This window comes from Cavia porcellus, unplaced genomic scaffold (genome assembly GCF_034190915.1).
Source record: "Cavia porcellus strain 051 isolate PalLab524CR breed Dunkin Hartley unplaced genomic scaffold, mCavPor4.1 scaffold_8, whole genome shotgun sequence".
Classification (NCBI taxonomy): Eukaryota; Metazoa; Chordata; class Mammalia; order Rodentia; family Caviidae; genus Cavia; species Cavia porcellus.
In genome coordinates this window covers 14,979,109-14,997,879 of record NW_026947491.1, presented here as the reverse complement: position 1 = coordinate 14,997,879, position 18,771 = coordinate 14,979,109, and the positions used below count along the sequence as shown (strand labels likewise).

The following is an 18,771-nucleotide window of genomic DNA, read 5'->3' as shown; positions in this document are numbered from 1 at the left end:
AGTAAGCATCCCATCTTGTTTTGTTTTGTTTTTTTTTTTTTTTTTGGTGCTGGGGATCGAACTCATGACCTAGCGTTTGCCACGCAGGCGCTTCAGCCACTGAGCCAAATTACCAGCCCAAGAATCCTACCTTGTAAGCCACACAGTGTAAGGCACTTGTGTTTTGGGAAATAAAAGAATTAAGTTTTTAAAAAAAACTTTATGTGCACACAATAAAATTTCTCTGGAAGCACTAGCAACAGAAAATAAACTGCATATCCTTCCAGTTGTAACAGCAAACAATGGAATAAAGACATATAAAAAAAACCAACAGGCAACTGGAAAGAAAAAAAAAAGCAAAAGAAAAGACAACAGTATAAAATCGCTGCAGAAAAAGATCCGCCTATGTTAAAAATCGTAAGAAATAAATGGGTTAAACTTGACAGCCACAGGGAAGAAATGGTAAAAATGTATTTTAAAAAGAGAAACAGATACAAAGCCATGAGGAACTGGAAGGTGAAGACTAATGGAAAAGTGACCCAGGAAAACATCCACCAATGAAACGCCAGGTTCTAATGGAAGCAGCGTAACTAGAGAAAAAGCAGGTAGCGCGTGCTGAGCAGATGCAGTTCATTACTAAGCCTCTCTCATTTTAAATCTGTACACATGAAACAGCTTCAAAACACACATAGCAAACACTGGGAAAGGTCTAACAGCCCCTACCCCAGTGAAGAAATTCACTACGCATTGCTTAACACAGGAGACACAGAAAAGTACCAAAAATACAGGACCTGAAAAGGATCTTGATTTAACAGACACATGTAAAACATAATGCACTGAAAAGGCACACTCCTTTCCAAAATGTATTTATTGGAAGGGAAAAACTGGTACTAAACAGAGCATGAATGCAAACTGAGTACAGTTAAGAGCGACATGGATAATGCAAAGATTCTTCACATTTGAAGAACCTCAAAGCCCCTTATCAATAACTCCTGACTGTGGAAGAACATGTGTGTGATGGCTCATGGCTAGACGTCCCCACAAAGCTTCCTGTAGTCACAGGTGGCGGTTTTCAGAAGTGGCTGGAGCTAGGGACTGGGATGCTGACAATAGGAGAGTGACGCTGGGATTGATTCATGGTGCAATGCTAGCAGTGAGTGTGTGTCACCCCCTTGAAGGGCGGGGAGCTTGGATATAACCTAAGAGACAGAAAGAGAGCGGCTTGTCGTCTGTCACTTGCAGCTTGCCGCCTTCTGCCTGCCTGCTCTGTGATGCCCCTGTGCCGTGCCATGCCATCCTGCGCTGCAGCCAGCCAGCTAAGGATTGAAACCTCTGCAGACTGTGAGTACAGCAAGCCCTCCCTCCCTTCACTTGTAGGTAACTGGGTATTTTTGCCTCAGCAATGAGGAAAGTATCTAAGACAATGTGAAAATTTTAAAAGTATGTGGAAATGAACAATGCAACTATAATTTAACAAAGCCTGTGAGACAGTTAAAGCAATAGTGAGAGAAACTCATACTCTTTAATGCCTGCATTCAAGAAGGAAGGGGTCACATCCTACTGAGCTGTTTCCACCTGAAACAGCAGAAATGGAACTGCAGACTGAACACAAACAAAACAGAAGACTTCCAACAGATGACAAGAGCAGCAAAACATAAACTGTGACACAGAAGGCAAACAAGATCCAGAATATTTTTTTAAAAAATAAGTGACTAGCCTGGTGTGGTGGGGCATGCCTGTCATCCCAGCACTAGGAAGGCTGAGGCAGGAGGATGGTTGAGAGTTTGAGACCAGCCTGGGCTCCCAAGTGAGGTCAAGGCCAGCCTGAACTGCAAAGCAATACCCTGTATCAAAAAGACCCCCTCCCCAAAAAGTGACATATACTCTGCCAGGTTTGTTTCTTTCTATGCTAAATAACTTGAAATACGGAACCCTGAGTGCACTCCAGAAAAGATAATTAAGAAAACTGAAAAAAACAGAAGTGTACATAACTGTATATTCTCTGAAAATATGGTCATATTTTTAGTTGAGTATTGCCAAAATTTCAATAGCCAATAGTTCAATTAATAACATAAAGTTTCATTCTAACAAACTATGATAAACTGTTGGTATAAACGAAACCAATAGGTAAATACATAGAAAATTTTTATAACAATGAAATACGTAACTCAGAGAAGCACTGAAACTTCCCCCTACTTCCTGTTTATCTACTTTGCTCTTTATTTGTATGTGCAAGTGTCCTGCGTTTTCATGTACTTCGTGCAATACTTACAAGGATCTTTTTGGTTTATGTCTTGTACTGAGGAATTTCTTTGAAAATAAGTAATTACTTTGAAAACAGTGTGATGGCTATTGTTATTCTCTGATTATTTGGCTATAAAATTTTATTTTATTTTTCATAAAATAAAAAAAATAATTCAGATCCATTCACAAAATCTAAAAAATATGAAAAAAAGAAAAGAGACAGATGGAGCAAAGAAGAGGGGCGAGAGAGAGAGAGAGGAGATAAAGAAGAGGAAGAAGAGAAGGAGGAGAAGGAAAGAGAAGGAAAGCAAAGGGAGGGGAGAAGGGAAGAGAGAATAGGAGAGGAGGGGGAGAGGAGGGAAGGGCAGAGGAGGAGGGGAAGAGGGGAAAGGAGAGGAGAAGGGAGGAGAGGAGAGAAGGGAGGAGAGAAGAGAGGAGAGGAGACAAGTCTCTCTGAAGTAAGACAAAAGCAGTTAAAGAAAGGAAGACTATAGGCCAAATCCTCTCAGGAGTAAAGAAACAAAAAATTCAAAACAAAACATGAGCAAACAGAAGCCAGGTGTGCCACAAGCATGTATTTAAACAAGCTCATTCTTCCAAGGCATCACGAGAATGTGACATTGCAATAGGAAATAAATCTGCTAAATACAGTAAGAAAAATCCTGGGAACAGAATGTAACCCACTGTGCAGAGCACAGTGGTACAGGCCTGCAATCCCAGCACTCCAGAGGCTGAGGCAAGAGGATCACCACTGGTTCAAGGCCAACCTGAGCTACACAGTGAGCTCAAGCCTAGTCTGAACTACATAGAGAGATCCTATCCAAAAACAAAGAAAAACACAGAGCCGAGCATGATGGCACAGGATGTAATCCCAGCACTTGCAAGGCTGAGGCAGGAGGATTACTGTGAGTTCAACGTCAGCCTGGAGTATATAATTAAGACCATGTCTCAAAAACAAAAAATGGGGACGTGCATTTATGATAAAAACATAAAACAAAATAGAATCATAATAGCCCAATAAAGGGGCCAGGGATTTAGCTCGGCAGCGTAAGTGCGTACCTGGCAAGCACAAGGTTGTGAGTTCAATTCCTACTGCCAAAAAAAAAGCCCAATAAAGGACATTTTGAAAAAAGTGACAGCAAATAGTCTTAATTAAATTACAATGCACTGGGGCTGGGCATTTAGCTCAGTGGCATAAGCACCTGCCTTGCAAGCAGGCGGTAGTGAGTTCGATCCCTGGGACCGATAAAAAGTTTAAAAAGTTAAAAAAAAAAAAAAAAAAAGAAAAAGAAAATTAGAATGTACTTTATAAAAATCAAGCACAAGAAAATATGCTCTAGTGTATTCCATTCAACACTGCATTATAGGTTCTAATGTAAGTAGTAAACAAGGTAAAGTATGAGAACTGAAAAGGAACAAATTTTTTTCTACTCACAGTGACTCTCTATATAGGATGATCTATATACATATACCAAAATATTAAGAATATTAAGGACTTAACTAAAGATGCAAGATCAATATGAAAAGTCAATTGCACTTGTACATTTCAGTAACACAGCATTTCCAAAGTTATCAAAGAGACAAAGGTAACTAGGAACAAATTCGCCAAGTTCTACAAAACTATCCAGAGAAGTAGAAAACCTTAATAGAAAAGAATAAGATATAATTATACAGGCAAAGAAACAATGTTCTTGAATGGGAAGACTCAGTATCACTAAATATACCAAGCATTTTTCCTAGCTGGCCTACATTTAATGCGAGACAAATACATTTTCAACATGGGTTTGCTGCTGTTGTTTGTGGGTATCACTCTCAAAAGCAAACCGTAAAATTCCACAGAAGAGAAAAGACAAACACAAATAAACAAGAACCAGCACCTTCTCTGGGAAAAACAAATATAAGATGTTTTCAAGAGCAGCAAGAACTGAGAAAGTCCACCAAGAGATAAACCAGACAAACACAAGAATACATGGACATTTGACATTGCTTTAGATCAATAGAGAAAAAAAATTGTTCATAAATGACATTACTTTTCCTTAGGGATAAAAATGATATTAGATTCCTATATCACATGGAAAAATAAATACTAAATCATTTCCAAGGGGCTGGGTATTTCACTCAGTGTAATAAGCAAGCTGCCTTGCAAGCGTGCAGTCATGAGTTTGACTACCAGTACCAATAAATAAGTAAATAAATCATTTAAAAACTATTAAAATAAAAGTAAGCAATTTATAGTCACAGAATATAGCAAGACTCTCTTTAATGTAATGCCCATCAAAAAGTCCTTAAAAAGACACTTTACACAAAGTGAATAGATATGACAGGAATGGGAGGTCAAATTTTTAGCACGGGAAACTAACAATAGCCCTCAGAATATATGAAGAATGCTTCCAAATTGATGAGAAACACACAATGCAATGGAAAACTAGGCCAAAGGCACAAATATTGGAGTCGTTTTTTACTAGCCAAGCAAAGCGTCATAAAACTCATGAAGAGAGACAGGACACGGTGGCTATTTTAAATTCAGTTTAGTATTAATTTGTCAAAAATTAAGAAGTCATAGGGGAATAACAAAAGCATGACTTTTAAAAGGAAACTCATAGTGACTGGTGATAACTATCTGAACTGATGGAACTACAGTGTGGAGATCATTATGGTGTTTTCTTGAAAAATACAATCATTAAATTCACCCTTCTTTAGCTCAGCAGCTCTTGTTAGGTTTTTAATCAAGACATTAAGTGCTTTTTTGGACCAAGAACATGTACCAGAATATTATAGCAGCTGCTTTGTGACAGCAAAAACTCCTGAAAATAACCTAAGATCCCCTGCCAAGAGTCTGTATGAATTTCCAACAACATCTGTATCAAATCTGATGTACAACGGAACTAATAAATCTAGACACACTGGACAAGGTGATTAGTTAATGAACATAGAATGATGAGGTCACTCAAACCAAGATACTGTTACTAATGACCCTAAGTAATACAGCTTAAAAACAGAGACAGCCTAAAGTATCAAGGGAAGACTAGTAGGTAGCTCAGAGTAAAGTGGGACTTCAGAGCTGCAACAGGTTGGAGAAGAGTCACATCAGTGCAACAGTATTGATGGTGTTAGGTATTTGAAGAAGTTCTAGGCACTTATTAATTATGCTCTTAAATTCCACACATGAATTATGTACACATCACATCACATCTGTAAAAGCGCTGCTTAGAATAGTAAGGTCTTATGCACATTCCCTACACTGGTAGCCAGTAACCCAATGCCCACAACTTTTAAAGGAGGAAAGGCTTATTTAGGCTCATGGTTTTAGAAGGTTCAGTCCATGGTAAGCTGCCTCAAGACAAATATCACAGCAGAAGAGGATGGAGAAGACTGTTGAGTGTATGGGAGCAGGAAACAAAAAGAGAAGGAAGGAGCTAGGAAAAACAATACACTCTTCCTGGTCACACCCCGGTGACCACCTCCAATTAAGCCTCATTTCCTCACACATTCAGACAGAATACCCTACACCCAAGTTTTACTGTTTGTGTCTAGATGTCTCCCCAGAGCCACAAGCAGTGTGTTATAGATTGAAAACCGGTGGTCAATTTAACGCCAGCTAAATTAAATCAGCATGGTGCCGAGCTTAGATGTTCCACCTGAGGAAAGTTGCCAGCATAAATAGTGATGTGGAGAAGAAGAAGAGAAGCATTGAGGCATTGTGGATTCTCTTATGTATTGCTGTTTGAGCCGTTGATTCTCCTGGAGGAGCTCGTCATGACTAGCTTCCCCAGTGTGAGTTCGACCACTGTCATGGGAGGAGCTTGGGACCTTGTTGGTGAGAGTGGCTGTGGTTCACTTTGGGGGAGCTCTGATCCTCACATTGACCATTGCTTCCTGGTTCCGGAGGGGAAGATGTGTGCCATTTAATCTCAGGATGAACTCAACACACTGGCTTCCTGGCACGCACTCGACTCTGCTTATTGTCAGAGGAGTTCGGGACCTCCGTGTCGCTGAGGATGGCTGTGATGCCTTTCAGAACAGCCCTGGTCTTTGTTATGAGTGTGACTTCTCGGCTCCAGCATAGAACCCTCAACCTATCAGCACAACTCGTTCACTCTGCTGGCATGGACTTTCTGGCTTCCACCACTGACCTTTGGGCCTTCCCAGCATAGATCCGTAAAAGAGACTGGCGTGAGTCTTGTAGGCTCTAGACCTCCAGTTGGACTTGTGGGAGGCACTGTCATGAGCTCTGGGTCTTCATCTGGACTCATGCAGGACATTGCTGTGGGATTCAGGCCCTTGGCTGAATATCCTATACCTTTAGTGTTGTGGATAGATTTCCTGCACTTTCTTGTGTTAACTCTGGGTGACCATCATAAAATACTATAAATTTCATGTCCTGATTCTAATTGTTTTCTGCACAACCCCTGACTACAACACAGTCAGGGAGGTCCTGACAAGTTCGAGGCTTTGGGTAGGAAGCTTTGGAAAGCATCCACACCTCTCCCTCTCTATCACCTTGGCCAGGGCACAATTCTGTGCTGACCTGGAGGTCACCCTTCAACTCCTGCACTCAGAACACAGAAGGACCTTCCCTAGAACGTGGACTTGGAATTTATTCTCCTACTGGATGATTCCTGATTTCCTTGGAATCCACAAGAGATAATCAAGGATCCTGGCAGATACAAGAAAACTTAGATGCTCAAGTCATTCCTATGAAACCTAGACCCCTCCTCCCACATACTTGTGTCATCTCTAGAAACTTCTAATAAATCAAGATGACATAAACACCACAGTAATGATTGTTAGACTGCTCTCTTTGAGAAACAATGACAAGAGAACACTGCAATGCTCACTAGAGACGTAATTTTTTTCAAGTATTTCTGTTGTGCCATTGGTTGAATCCACAAACATAGAACCCATAGACTCAGAGGGCTGTACTGTGAAGACCTGTTGCCCCTCTTCAAGTCCCCTAAAGCAGAATCATCCCTCCCTTCTTTCTGGGACAACTGGTAGACAACACTTCCTGCTTCCCACTCATCCTTACAGTTAGTTCTTATGTATGGCAGAAAGTTTATCCCAGCAGGCTCTTCCATCAGAGGTTTTGAAACTGAGCTTTTATTTTCTTTCTGGGCATAGTGATGGTGGACTGACTCCACCTTTAACCACCATGCTGGACCTGTGTTAGGAAAAAGAAGCCAGGAGAGACTTCTGAAGCACAGCATGGTCACTCTGCATAGCCAATACCTCCACAGATGGCACCCAGAGGCCCTGTCACCTCTCCTCTACCTCTATCAAATTTGTCTACTACTGGACTTTATACAATGTTACCAAACTCCGAAAAGTCATCCATTTGTTCTCAACATGCATGTACCCGCCCACAGAGGGGCAGTCACCAATGGGGCACAGGATCTCTCCTGAAGCACCCAAAGCACCAGCTGACACCACTCAAAGGGGTTTCTCCAAACACACAATCCAGAAACGACCCCATCTCACTCCCAACACCCATGCCTATCTGGATTCTGCAGGGTCTCGCAGTCTTAAATCATTTTCACTCTAAATCAACACAATTTCCAAGATTTCCTAAGCCTCTCTGCTGCCCAGGTCCTGGGAGTCATTCATCAGGTCCAAAGTCATATGAGGCTTGGAGGTCAGGTGTCGAGGGTCTGCTACAACCCCCACGACCAAGCCTCACCACCCTAACAAGCCTCCTCTGGCCACAGCTTGCTCAGCTGGAGGGTAGGGAGCTCTGCACCTCACACAGCCTTGTGTAAACTAATAAAACAACATATAGAAGTCCATTTATGAACTCCAATGGAGACAGAAGTGATAGCCCTAAGCAGAAACCTACCACAAGTTGTTTCTTGTACCCCTAGGCTTTTGGATAGGGGCCAAGTGTGCTTGCCTCTAGGATCCTGGGAATAAAATGAACCTCCTTGTAATGCTGTGATGGAAGACATCCCCTCACTGTACCCCAACTTCCTGCAGCCCTCCAGCATCATCAGAATAATCTCTCTGCAGAGATCAGAGTGCAATGGCCATCGAAGAAGGAGCCTCCTGGCAGCTGAGGAGCAGAACTCTCTGGCACTGGCCTGTCTCCTTTATCGTTTCCAGGGGTGGCACAGCTGCACCAGCCAGGCACACACCAGCCTCACTCAGGCCTCCAGGTGGGGCCATGAGACACCTTTTCATTTGCTTTTAATTTTAGCCTGCAACACCTTGAAGGTGTCTCCTAGAAGTCCACATGCCATAAACCTGCTGCCCAAGAGGATATGCTGGTGGCTCTGGAGAAGATCGTGGGGAGGGGCTAGAAGAAGATGAGGCTACAACAGGGGTGTCTCCAGCATGGTTTGAGCAGGAAGAGACAGTGAGGACCCCGCTTGCCAGCTCCCTCTGCCCCACTGTATGATGCCCTCTGTTGTGTTATGATGGAGCAAGCAGATCTGGCATGTGCCCTTGTACTCCCCACTTCAAGAATCACAAGCTAAGGAAAACTCTAGATTTTCTAATTACCCAGTCTCAGGATGTTGTTATGGTAGTTTAAACCCAAATAAATCTTGGTCTATAATTAACATTCAAGTGACTAATATTTCAGTGCATCCTTCAATCCACCTGACTCTCACTAATGATTTCGGATAGTCTTATTTTACAATGAAAAAGTATAAATTATATAGGATAAAATCTCCTCAAGATCACTCTGGCTCTCAATCTCCACCTCTGTCACTACCTCGTAGGGACCCCCATTTGGCCTCTTCCTTTCCTTCTTTTCCTTCTATCTTGGTTACTTTTCAATTATTGCTAGAACAAAATACTCAACAACCAAAATTAAGAAAGAAAAGGTTGATTTAGCTCACGGTTTGTGGAGATTTCAGTTCACCCTCAGCTGGCTCCAAGGCAGGGTGGCATGACACTGGGCAACCGTTCACGGTGGTCACAAGCAACAAGAGTGAAAAAAGGGCCAAAGAGAAAAGCACACCTCCTTCCCTCCCTTATATTGTATGCCGGCTCTGCCCCTGGGTGGGGTACAGCATTCACATCACCAATACCAGCTCTGGACAACAAACCAATCACAAGTGCTAGATTCAGTTACCTTCAAAAGGACTACCCCACATGACCTCATGACCCAGACACAAACCATAACATTCCACTCCTGGCCTCCCAAAGACTCACACACATCCTTTATGCAAAAGACATTTAGTTCATCTCCAAGCATTGCCAAACTCCTAACAGTTTCAGCACTGCTGAAAAGTTAAGTCCCAAGTCTCCTCCAAGATCTAGGCAAACTCCTAACTGTAAGCCCTGGTACAAATGAAAGCAAAATTAAATACTTCCAACATTCAGTGGCATAAGATAAACATTAATGTTCCAAAGTGTACAAACAGGGATACAAAGGAATTGGACCAAAGGAAAAGCAGGGCAAACATTAAATCCTTGTGCTCCATATTCAGCATCTGAAACAATCTGAACCATGGCACTTCTGATGGTTGTAGCACCCATGGCTTCTCTCTTAGCCTGGTTTTGTTCCATCCTTGCAGGTTTTCTTAGAAAATCCACGCTCCTGGCTTTTCGGGGGTCTCCACTGCACCTCTGGCCTTACACTCACAGCTTCACACACTGCCTCTCAAGGGCACACTTCACACACTGGCCTCCCAGGCCTTCTGACATCAAAATAGAAACCTTTTTAACCTCAGAACTCGTGCATTCTCTATGCACCTAAAACCTGTGCCATGTGGATTATGTCAATGTCTACTGCCAGCTGGAGCGGTAGCCAAGCTTTCCCCTCTCTTGGCTGTAGGGTTGAGTACCTGGATCACTGAAGACTCTAAACCTGATTCTGAGGAACAGAATCTCTATGCCACCGCCATTCTGGAACCTGGTGCAGCCACTCCTATTTTGGAACGTGGCACTCTGCGGCTTTCCCCTCAAAGCAAAGGGTACAAAGAGTGGAGACCCACCACTTCCTGTGGCACCCCAGGCCATTTTTTCTATTCTACTGTTCCTTCTCAGCAATAGAAATCTTAACTCTATCTTTATAGCTTTATTGGAGGTTCCTTTCTGGAACTCACAGAATTTTACACCATCCTGTTGGGCTCTTTGCTCTTGATTCACAACGTAGATCTGGCTAAAATCTCCCAACAACAGCCATGACACCCCCTCAACATTCGACTGCCTTGAAATTTCTTTGGCCAGATCAATTAGTCTACCACCGTTCATCTTAGTCTCAGGCAGTCTCTGGACATGAGCAAAATGCAGACAAACTTTCTGCCAAACCATAACATGCATCAGCTGGAGTCCAACAACCAATACAATCTTTTTTCCCAGGAGAAACTTCCTAAACTTGGTCTTTAGCAGCAGGATTTCTATCAGTCTTCTGAGCTCTGACTAGAATTTCCCATACAGAACAGCCTGAGGCATTCCAGTTCTATTCCTTCAACATCTCTGAACTTTTCCAAACTCTTCCCACAAGCTATTCTGAAAGGCTCTTGCACTACAAGGTCAGGTATAGTCACAACAATGACCCCATTCTTGGTACCAAATTCTGTGTTGGTTATTTTTCTCTCATTGCTGGGACAAAATATCCAACACCCAAAATTAAAAAGGGAAAGGTTTATTTAGCTCACAGTTTGTGGATGTTTCAATCCGTAATCAACTTGCGCCAAGGCAGGGTGGCATGGCACTGGGGCAACCATTTATGGTGGCTATAAGCAACAAGAGAAAAAAAAAAAGGCAGGAGCAAGGATTTAGCTCAGTAGCCTAAGCACCTGCTGGGCAAGCCCAAGGTCATGAGTTTGATTCTCAGTACAAAAAAAAAAAAAAAGGCAAGAGGGATATGCACACTTCCTTCCTTCTTTCCCTTATGTTGTATACCAGCCACCTGCCCTAATCAGGTGCAGCATTCACACCACCAATCTCAGTGCTAAGCAATGAACCAATAACAAATGCTAGATACAGTCACCTTCAAAAGGCCCACTCCCACTATCATTTGAGGCTTAGTGGGGAGGGGACATTTAAACAGAAACCATAACACCTTCCTGTCCTTTTCCTTCCTTTTCTATTTCTTTCTCTCTTCCTTTCTTTCTTTTTCTGTTTTTGGCTTGAGTACAGTTTAAAATAAATCTAAAAAACCACATAGTCCTTTTGTACATTCTACAGCTAATCCTAACCCTAACTCTAGCATATAAATTCCAAATACATAGTTGAAAAATATAACTTCTGGCATCCGGAAAATGTGTTTTTAAAAATAAGTCAACCACAGTTGAAAACAAGGTTAATTTCCAGTATGTCACTTATATTTAGTATGCATAAACTTCTCTGACAGACATTTCATAACATATCTTTGTCTCTGTGAAACCGTATTACCATTCTCATGCTACCAACAAAATTTTTAAATCTACATAATATCAACCTAATTCTTTGTCTATATTTTACTATTGGAAGTTTTAAAATTTTATTTTAAAATTAAAAAGAATACTCTATAAGTTTTTAAAAAATTGTTATATGACTGAGCATAAAAAATTACTGCTCTTATAATTATTATGTTATACAACTGATCAAAACAACATAAATAAAATACAACTTATGTATACTTCTTAGATCTAAAAGGTAAACTTCCACTGAAAATTAAAGAATGGCACAAGCTTTCTTTGCAGTGAACCAAGAAACAGGGCTTATAAAATAAATAAATGAACCCAATGCTGGCAAAAAATGTTTCAAAGGGAGCAAAGGGTAAGAGAAAAAAATCAAAAGAATTGAGGCATCTTATGTACATCTCTCCACAATGAATGCAACCATGTACTACAGACATGTACTAATACTTTTTTTAATTTTAAAGAATCAACTCAAAAATTAAAAACAAGTTGGTTTTTTTTCCTTAAGTTTTGGTGCCCAAGAGATAAGTATTACTGACATTTATAATGAAATCCAATTCAAGATCGCTTTTTCTTTTTTTAGATATGACTTAACTATGTTTTCACATCAATGCATAGACAGAATCGATGATGTACTGTAAAAGGAAAACTCAACTCTGAAGTTTTTCCGTGTATAAGCTCAAAATCCCAGAAGAGCAAACGAGAAACTAATTTTAGTCACCAGCTGACAATCTAATCTGCACATTTCTCCGCAAAAGAAAACCTTTGGAAACCATCAGAGATACACAAGAATTTAATACCAAGACATTATTCATTCAAGGCTTAATTTCTGGGAAACACACCAAAAAGCTGTAGGAAGAGTTTATAAATAACTTAATTATACTCATTACTTGTTCCCTTAGAAGGACCTTGTTTAAGTCAATATACTCAGGAAGAGCTTGGAAACGAAAATCTTAACATGTGATTTTATTATAAAAATGCTTCAGTTTCATGTTTGTCAATCTTATTTGCAGATCTAGGTAATTCCAATAACCTAAGCAGTAAAAGACATTTTCAATCAAACCAAATAGACCAAGCATAGCTACTCTCTACCAGTAAAGTTTGTATCTTTTTTTAAAATTCAAATAAAAGTTTTTATATATGTGCATATATTCTATCTTATAGAGGCGTGCTTTTTGAAACACTGTAATATTCATGTGCTAGAACACAAACCACACACTAAAATCAGGATAAAAATAACAGTGAGGTAACACAATCATGTTATGCACTTGATAACAAATTACCAGAGCAAAACACTAATGGTTTCCTCATTAATATTTACTAAAGTGATGCTAAATGTAGCTAAAATTAGAAATTATTTATGAAGTGGCAAGGGCTGCCTGTCATCTCTTTGGTAAATGTGTGCGCATCTCTAGGGCAATTTCCTGTTAGCCTTTGGAGAACTCCAAGAACAAAACTGGTCAGATATGGTAGTGCATGCCTGTATCCCAGACTCAGGAGGCTGAGGCAGGAGGATTGCTGCAAGTTTGCGGCCATCCTAGGTTACACAGTGAATTCAAGGCGAGCCTGGACTACACAGGAAGACCCTGTCTCAACAACAACAACAACAACAACAAAAACAAAAAAGTGGCAAGCATGAGGTCATGCATTTATTCCCTGGTACCAAGACAGAAACAGAGACAGAGAGAGGCAAGGAGAGAAAGAAAGAAAGAAAGAAAGAGAGAAAAAGAGAAAGAAAGAAAGAAAGAAAGAAAGAGAGAGAGAGAGAGAGAGAGAGAGAGAGAGAGAGAAAGAGAGAAAGAAAGAAAGAAAGAAAGAAAGAAAGAAAGAAAGAAAGAAAGAAAGAAAGAAAGAAATTGAGGAGAAATGCATTTATTTCTGCTAAGGTCCCCCATTTGTCCTTCTGGGTCATCATTCCTTCCAGTTTCTTATATATCCCATAAGCCTATCCGCACAGCCCACCTGCAGCAGCGCTGAGCCCTGTGTGTCTTCTCCTGCAAACTCCTGAGGCTGCTGGGAGCTCAGAGTCCCAGACTGCACCTGGCTTCTGTCTCTGAGCCTCTGCTGCGCCTTCAGCAAGCTCAGGGTCTTGGATGAAAGTGGCACTCACCCTCCTGGCAGTGGGCAGCTGTTTCTTATTGCCCTCCTTAGACAGGTTTAGAGACCCTGCCTGCTAGCACTGCTTAAAGGCAAACACATCTCGACAAGCAGGACACTGCCTGGGGCCTGGGTCTCCTTGCACAGCCCTGCTCTCAGGGTACCTGGACACTGTGGACGCTGTGACTCAAGCTGCAGGATGACTGCGTACCCTTGAGGGACCCACACTTCTGCACATTTCTCCAAGGTCTCCTGCTCCTGGGAAGTGTGTGTGAGTCCCAGGACACACACACAGGGCTAGAGGAGCGGTGCACTCATGCAAATGGCCCAAAGCCTTCCAGGACATCCCAGAAATGATCATAACAGAAAACTGGATCTGAGCTCCCCACCAAGTAACCTTCATGCTGGCAGCCACCATATCTCGAGCAGAACATCCAACATCAGCTTCATTGGGAGCCCAGGGCGCCGGCGCACATGGACGCCGCATTCCTGGCCAGCGGTTTCCAGTGACCTTCACTGGACAGGACGAGCTGCCCAGGCAGCTCTGCCACAGCCAGGGACAAACAGCTGCTGTTCTCTGATTCCCAGCTGTTCCAAGGCCGAACCACGTGAAAGGCCAAGCCAACGTTCCTTTATTTAACCAGTGATGGGAGGAAAAAAAATTATATTTCAAAAACATTCTTTCTGATTCAGCTCTTTCAATCACGGAAGCATGAACGGGGGGGTGTTGAGAGCCAAAGAAAGCTGTTCTGCTTCAATCCTAAACATGTAACCATATTTTTCTTGGTTCTGGAATGCCCATAGCTGGCATGCGGGCCTCTTCCACATGAACCCTTTGTGATTATAGAGCTGTCTCACAGCTCAGGGAATCTGCCCAGGTCAGATACCCAAACACAAAGTCTTGGGCGGGGGTGGGGACACCCAAACACAAAGTCTTGGGTGGGGGTGGGAACACCCCGTGGGCAGACACTGGAAGGAATCTGGACTCCAAGTGCCCCTGCCCTGTGCTTCCCACGGCTCTGACCTCTGCCCTCAGAGCAGCCAAGCACCTGTCTCGGACCCAGGGAACCCTGAAGACAGAGGGCTTCCTTCATGCTGCAAGGTTAAGGTCGAAAGAGATCGAAGGTCACCAAGCAGTGGAAAAGGGAGTAGGACACAGCTTCGAATGGCCCCAGCGTCAGCTTTCCTGACCACATGACTCAGTGGCAGGGAAAAGCCTTGGGGTCACCGCAAGGGTCAGGGAGTAACGTGGGTGTGTAGAATTGGTGTCCAGAAATGAAGAGGCACTACAGTTGCGCCACTGGGGAAGGAACCGTGGAGCCTCCTGCACACTGCATCCCTCTCTGCTCAGCCTTGGACCCACCACGTGCATCCCGCTCCCAGGGTCAGCTCTCGCCTGCAGTGGAGCTGCCATCATGCAGGCTGTGCACCCCACAGAGGAAGCAGGAACCCCAAGGACAGCAGAGTCCCGGCCTGCACCTCACAGGTGGGCCCCAGCAACTGTCCAATCCCAGCCCACCTCTCTCACATTCAGGAGTGACCCTGGCAGCTGCCATCCTCCATGTAGTCACCCCAGTTGCAGACGTCTCCAGCCAGACAGGGCTGGCCTCACACCCACCAGACCCCGCTCCACACTGCACTCCTTTGGCAGCAGAACTTTGCAAGAGTCGCCCTAACTACCTCCAGTGCTTCTCATCTGCCCTGCAGGCACCTCTGAGTCTCCTTGGTTAACCCGTCCTCCCCACTTGTCCTCCTGGTCCTGATCCTTACCTTCCCTCTCCCTGGGATCCCATCCATCTCGCTCACCTTGGACAGAACTGTCCTCCATGGTGTCTCCACCTGGATAATCATCATCAAACACCTGGATCTGACTACACAGACGGACAGATGGATTGGGCGTTGTGGACAGACTTTCCCCCACTTCTCACAGCCACAACCACTCTAACCAGGTGTCTTCTTGTTATTTTTTACTTTTATTTCCTTGTTTCTTTTCAGTCTTGAGGGCTGAGGTCAGGCTCTTTTCCTTGAGTTATACCTCCAGAATTTTTCATTTTTGTTTTGAAACAGAACCTTGCTAAATCACCAAGTTGTTCGAGTTACGCTTGAATTTGTTATACTCTTGCCTCAGCCTCCCAGAGTACTGGGATTATAGACATGTACAAGCATGCCTGGCTATCCGGGTACCTTATGGGCTCTGTCTTCAAAATATACGTAGAAAGCGGCCATATTTCCTTTTGCACCATCCCCCACAAGACACTCTGACTTTGTCCCTCCCCGGTTCCCTGGAGGACAGGTCTCCTCTGCACTACCCTGGTCCTCCATCCCTGCAGTCTTTTCCACCTCAGAGGCCAGAATGGGCCCTGGAGAGGGAATGCAGCTTCCTTCCTCCTGTGCTCTAACTCTGTATGAGCTAGCGATAGTGTCACGCACCTGTCACTTCAACATAGCACTCTAGAGAGACTGAGGCAGGAAGATCTCAAGTCTAAATCCTACCTGAGGAACTGACTGCCCCATTTAAAGCAACAACTGGAGTCTCCTGTGAGGCTGGGTCTACTTTTTCTCTTCTCAACAATAGCCAAGCCTTGCTATGAAACACAAAGGCTTCTTCAAGCCGTGAGTTGTGCACCATGTCTCTGGCCCCTCTGCCCACCTGGCTTCCACATACACCTCCAGCAGCAGCAAAGTCTCCCTCATACCAGGCCCACCTGCAGCTGTGCTCCTAGATGTCCTGACTTAGAATTTCACACAACAGGGTTTAATATGTATGTCCTCAAAAACAGGTGGGTCCTAGATGATGTAACCTCCTGAGCCTGTGTCCTGCCTCCAATACATGGCTAGCAATGCTATCCTTATGCTGAGGACTTGTGGAAATCACAGGAAAGCACTATTCTATGACAAAGAAAATGTGGAACAGATAAGCAGTGGAATACTACACAGTCATCAAGAGTATGTCTGATGGGGGGAATATGTTTGGGGGGAAACAGCTGCATCTTGAGACCATGTTAAGTGAAATAAATCACACACAGACAGTATTTTATATCCTCTTATATGAGGACCCCAAAGTAACAGCAAAAGACACATGACAGGAAAAGGGAAGTAGACTGGGGAGATGGAAAGGAGATCTGAGGCTAGGAGACAAAAAGGAGGGGAGTAGAAGGGGAAATAAAAGGAAACAAGGGGATAGGTATACTACCAAGTCCTCCTAATGGAAATACTGCAAATGGATCCATGTATGTATACAAATGGATGCATGAAGACACAGACACATTTGTAGACTCACAAAAGCAGACATATAAACTTGTAGACCCCTGTGTGGATACATCTGTAGGCTTCCCAAATGGATATATTTTTATAAAAGGAAGAAACAGCATTAACTCCCCAGTAGCTTAATTTATTGAGGATAGCCCTTCAAACTCAGAGAGACCTGCTAAGAAATCACCTTAAAAGCTGAGGCTGAAGAGGAACAGAGCATCTTCATAAGCCAGGTTACAGTCACTGCATTGAGAGGAGACAACAGAAGGTTCCTAGCCCCACTTTCCAAACCCTCCATTACCTGTGGGCGGTCTGGAGCGGGGAAAGGAAGAGTCCTGCGGCCAGGCCTGGTGTCCTGCTCAGCTTCTGTATATTCAAAGATGCTTCCTTCACACAGGGCACAAGCATGGGGCTGGGGAGGTCGCCAGTACCAGGGGCCCCTCCGGACCAGGAACTGGGAGTCTTGGGAGCATCTGACTCAACCGGATGCAAGGTACCTGGGAAGCAAGAGAAGGCAACAGGCAGTCAGAGGACAGAGGCTGGGGGAGGGTGGCAAGGCGATGGTGCCAGAGCCGTGCCCATTGTCACCCTTCTATCTGCCAGCTTGAAGGGAAGGCTCATGATGTAGCTATTAAAAGTCTCACTACACTAAATAGCTGCAGAGCGTAGCATTTCAGGGGAGGGGGACTAAGGTTTACTAAATAAAAGAACAAATCTACCAAGACATTCACAAATAAATCACCAACAGACAGTTCTCAGAACATGAACTATTCCTGATTCGCCTTGCATCTGAGACCACTCAGCTTGGCCTTTATGGGAATCGGTTCAGTCCACAGCAAGGCCCAACTTCCAGGGTGACCACGACAAAAAAAAAAAAAAAAAACCTCCAAAAGATATAATAGAATCAGAAACACAAACTGAATTAAGAAGATATAATAGAAACTAGTGATTTAATAACAACCAAAGAAAGGCAAAGGGAAGAACAGATGGGAAAATCCTAAAAGACCCATAGGATTACTGGGAGGAATAATCAAAAGGCCAAACATAAATTCCACGTTCTCAGTAATTACATTAAATGGCATAAACATTGCCAGCAAGAGGAAGGAATTGGTAGAATGGATAAAAATAAATATATGTTTTTACATGAAACATACTCTAAAACAACACCAAGAACAATAAAATCCTTGGAAACATATTTAACTAAAGTAATGTAAGACTTAAACACTGAAAACCTCAAAAGCATCATTAAAGGACTTAAAGATAACCCACATAAACAGAAAAACATCCCACAGCCATAGAACGACAGGCTTACTATTACTGCAATAGCAATACAATATCGCTTGTTACAATAGCAATAGTCCCAAAATTAGTAGATCATTAATTGATTCAATGTAATTCCCTATGGATTCTTAAGGTCACTTCAAGGGCAGCTGATAGTATTAGAGAAAGAAGGGAGGGTGCTTCCGGGGTTTACCTTGAGCAATTGCATGATTTGGGTCCTTGGCGTCATGCACACAGATGAGGACCAGATGCACAGGGCTTCTAGGTTGCCCTGGCAACAGACAGCATGGGCCCATCAGCATCTACATGGCTATGTCTGGAGCTCACCTGAGCATGGGCATCACAGGCAAAGGATAGCAGTGGTCTACAGAGCCTTGGTCTGTCCAACAGCAGGACACCCAGATGCAGCAAAGGGCATGTGTGGTGGCCAGCAGGACAGGAGGCAACCTGGAAAGCATCTTCTGGTAACCCAGGGGACACAACAGGACCTCAAGACCTCAGGCCACCAATGCAATGTCCAGGAGTCAGGCTGGGTGTCACTTTTAGTCCTACTTAGCTACAGCTTAGG

General features: G+C 43.3%; 1 protein-coding gene across 3 annotated transcripts in view; it reads right to left on the bottom strand.

The window, feature by feature from the left end:
• Rnf144a (ring finger protein 144A) overlaps positions 1 to 18,771 on the bottom strand; it is a 97,009-nt gene that overhangs the window by 62,669 nt on the left and 15,569 nt on the right. For all 3 annotated transcript variants that reach the window (XM_063254423.1, XM_003464945.5, XM_063254422.1), the window contains exon 2: positions 17,224 to 17,419. The gene's annotated coding sequence lies outside the window, so the exon portion shown is untranslated. The remainder of the gene's footprint in view (positions 1 to 17,223; positions 17,420 to 18,771) is intronic.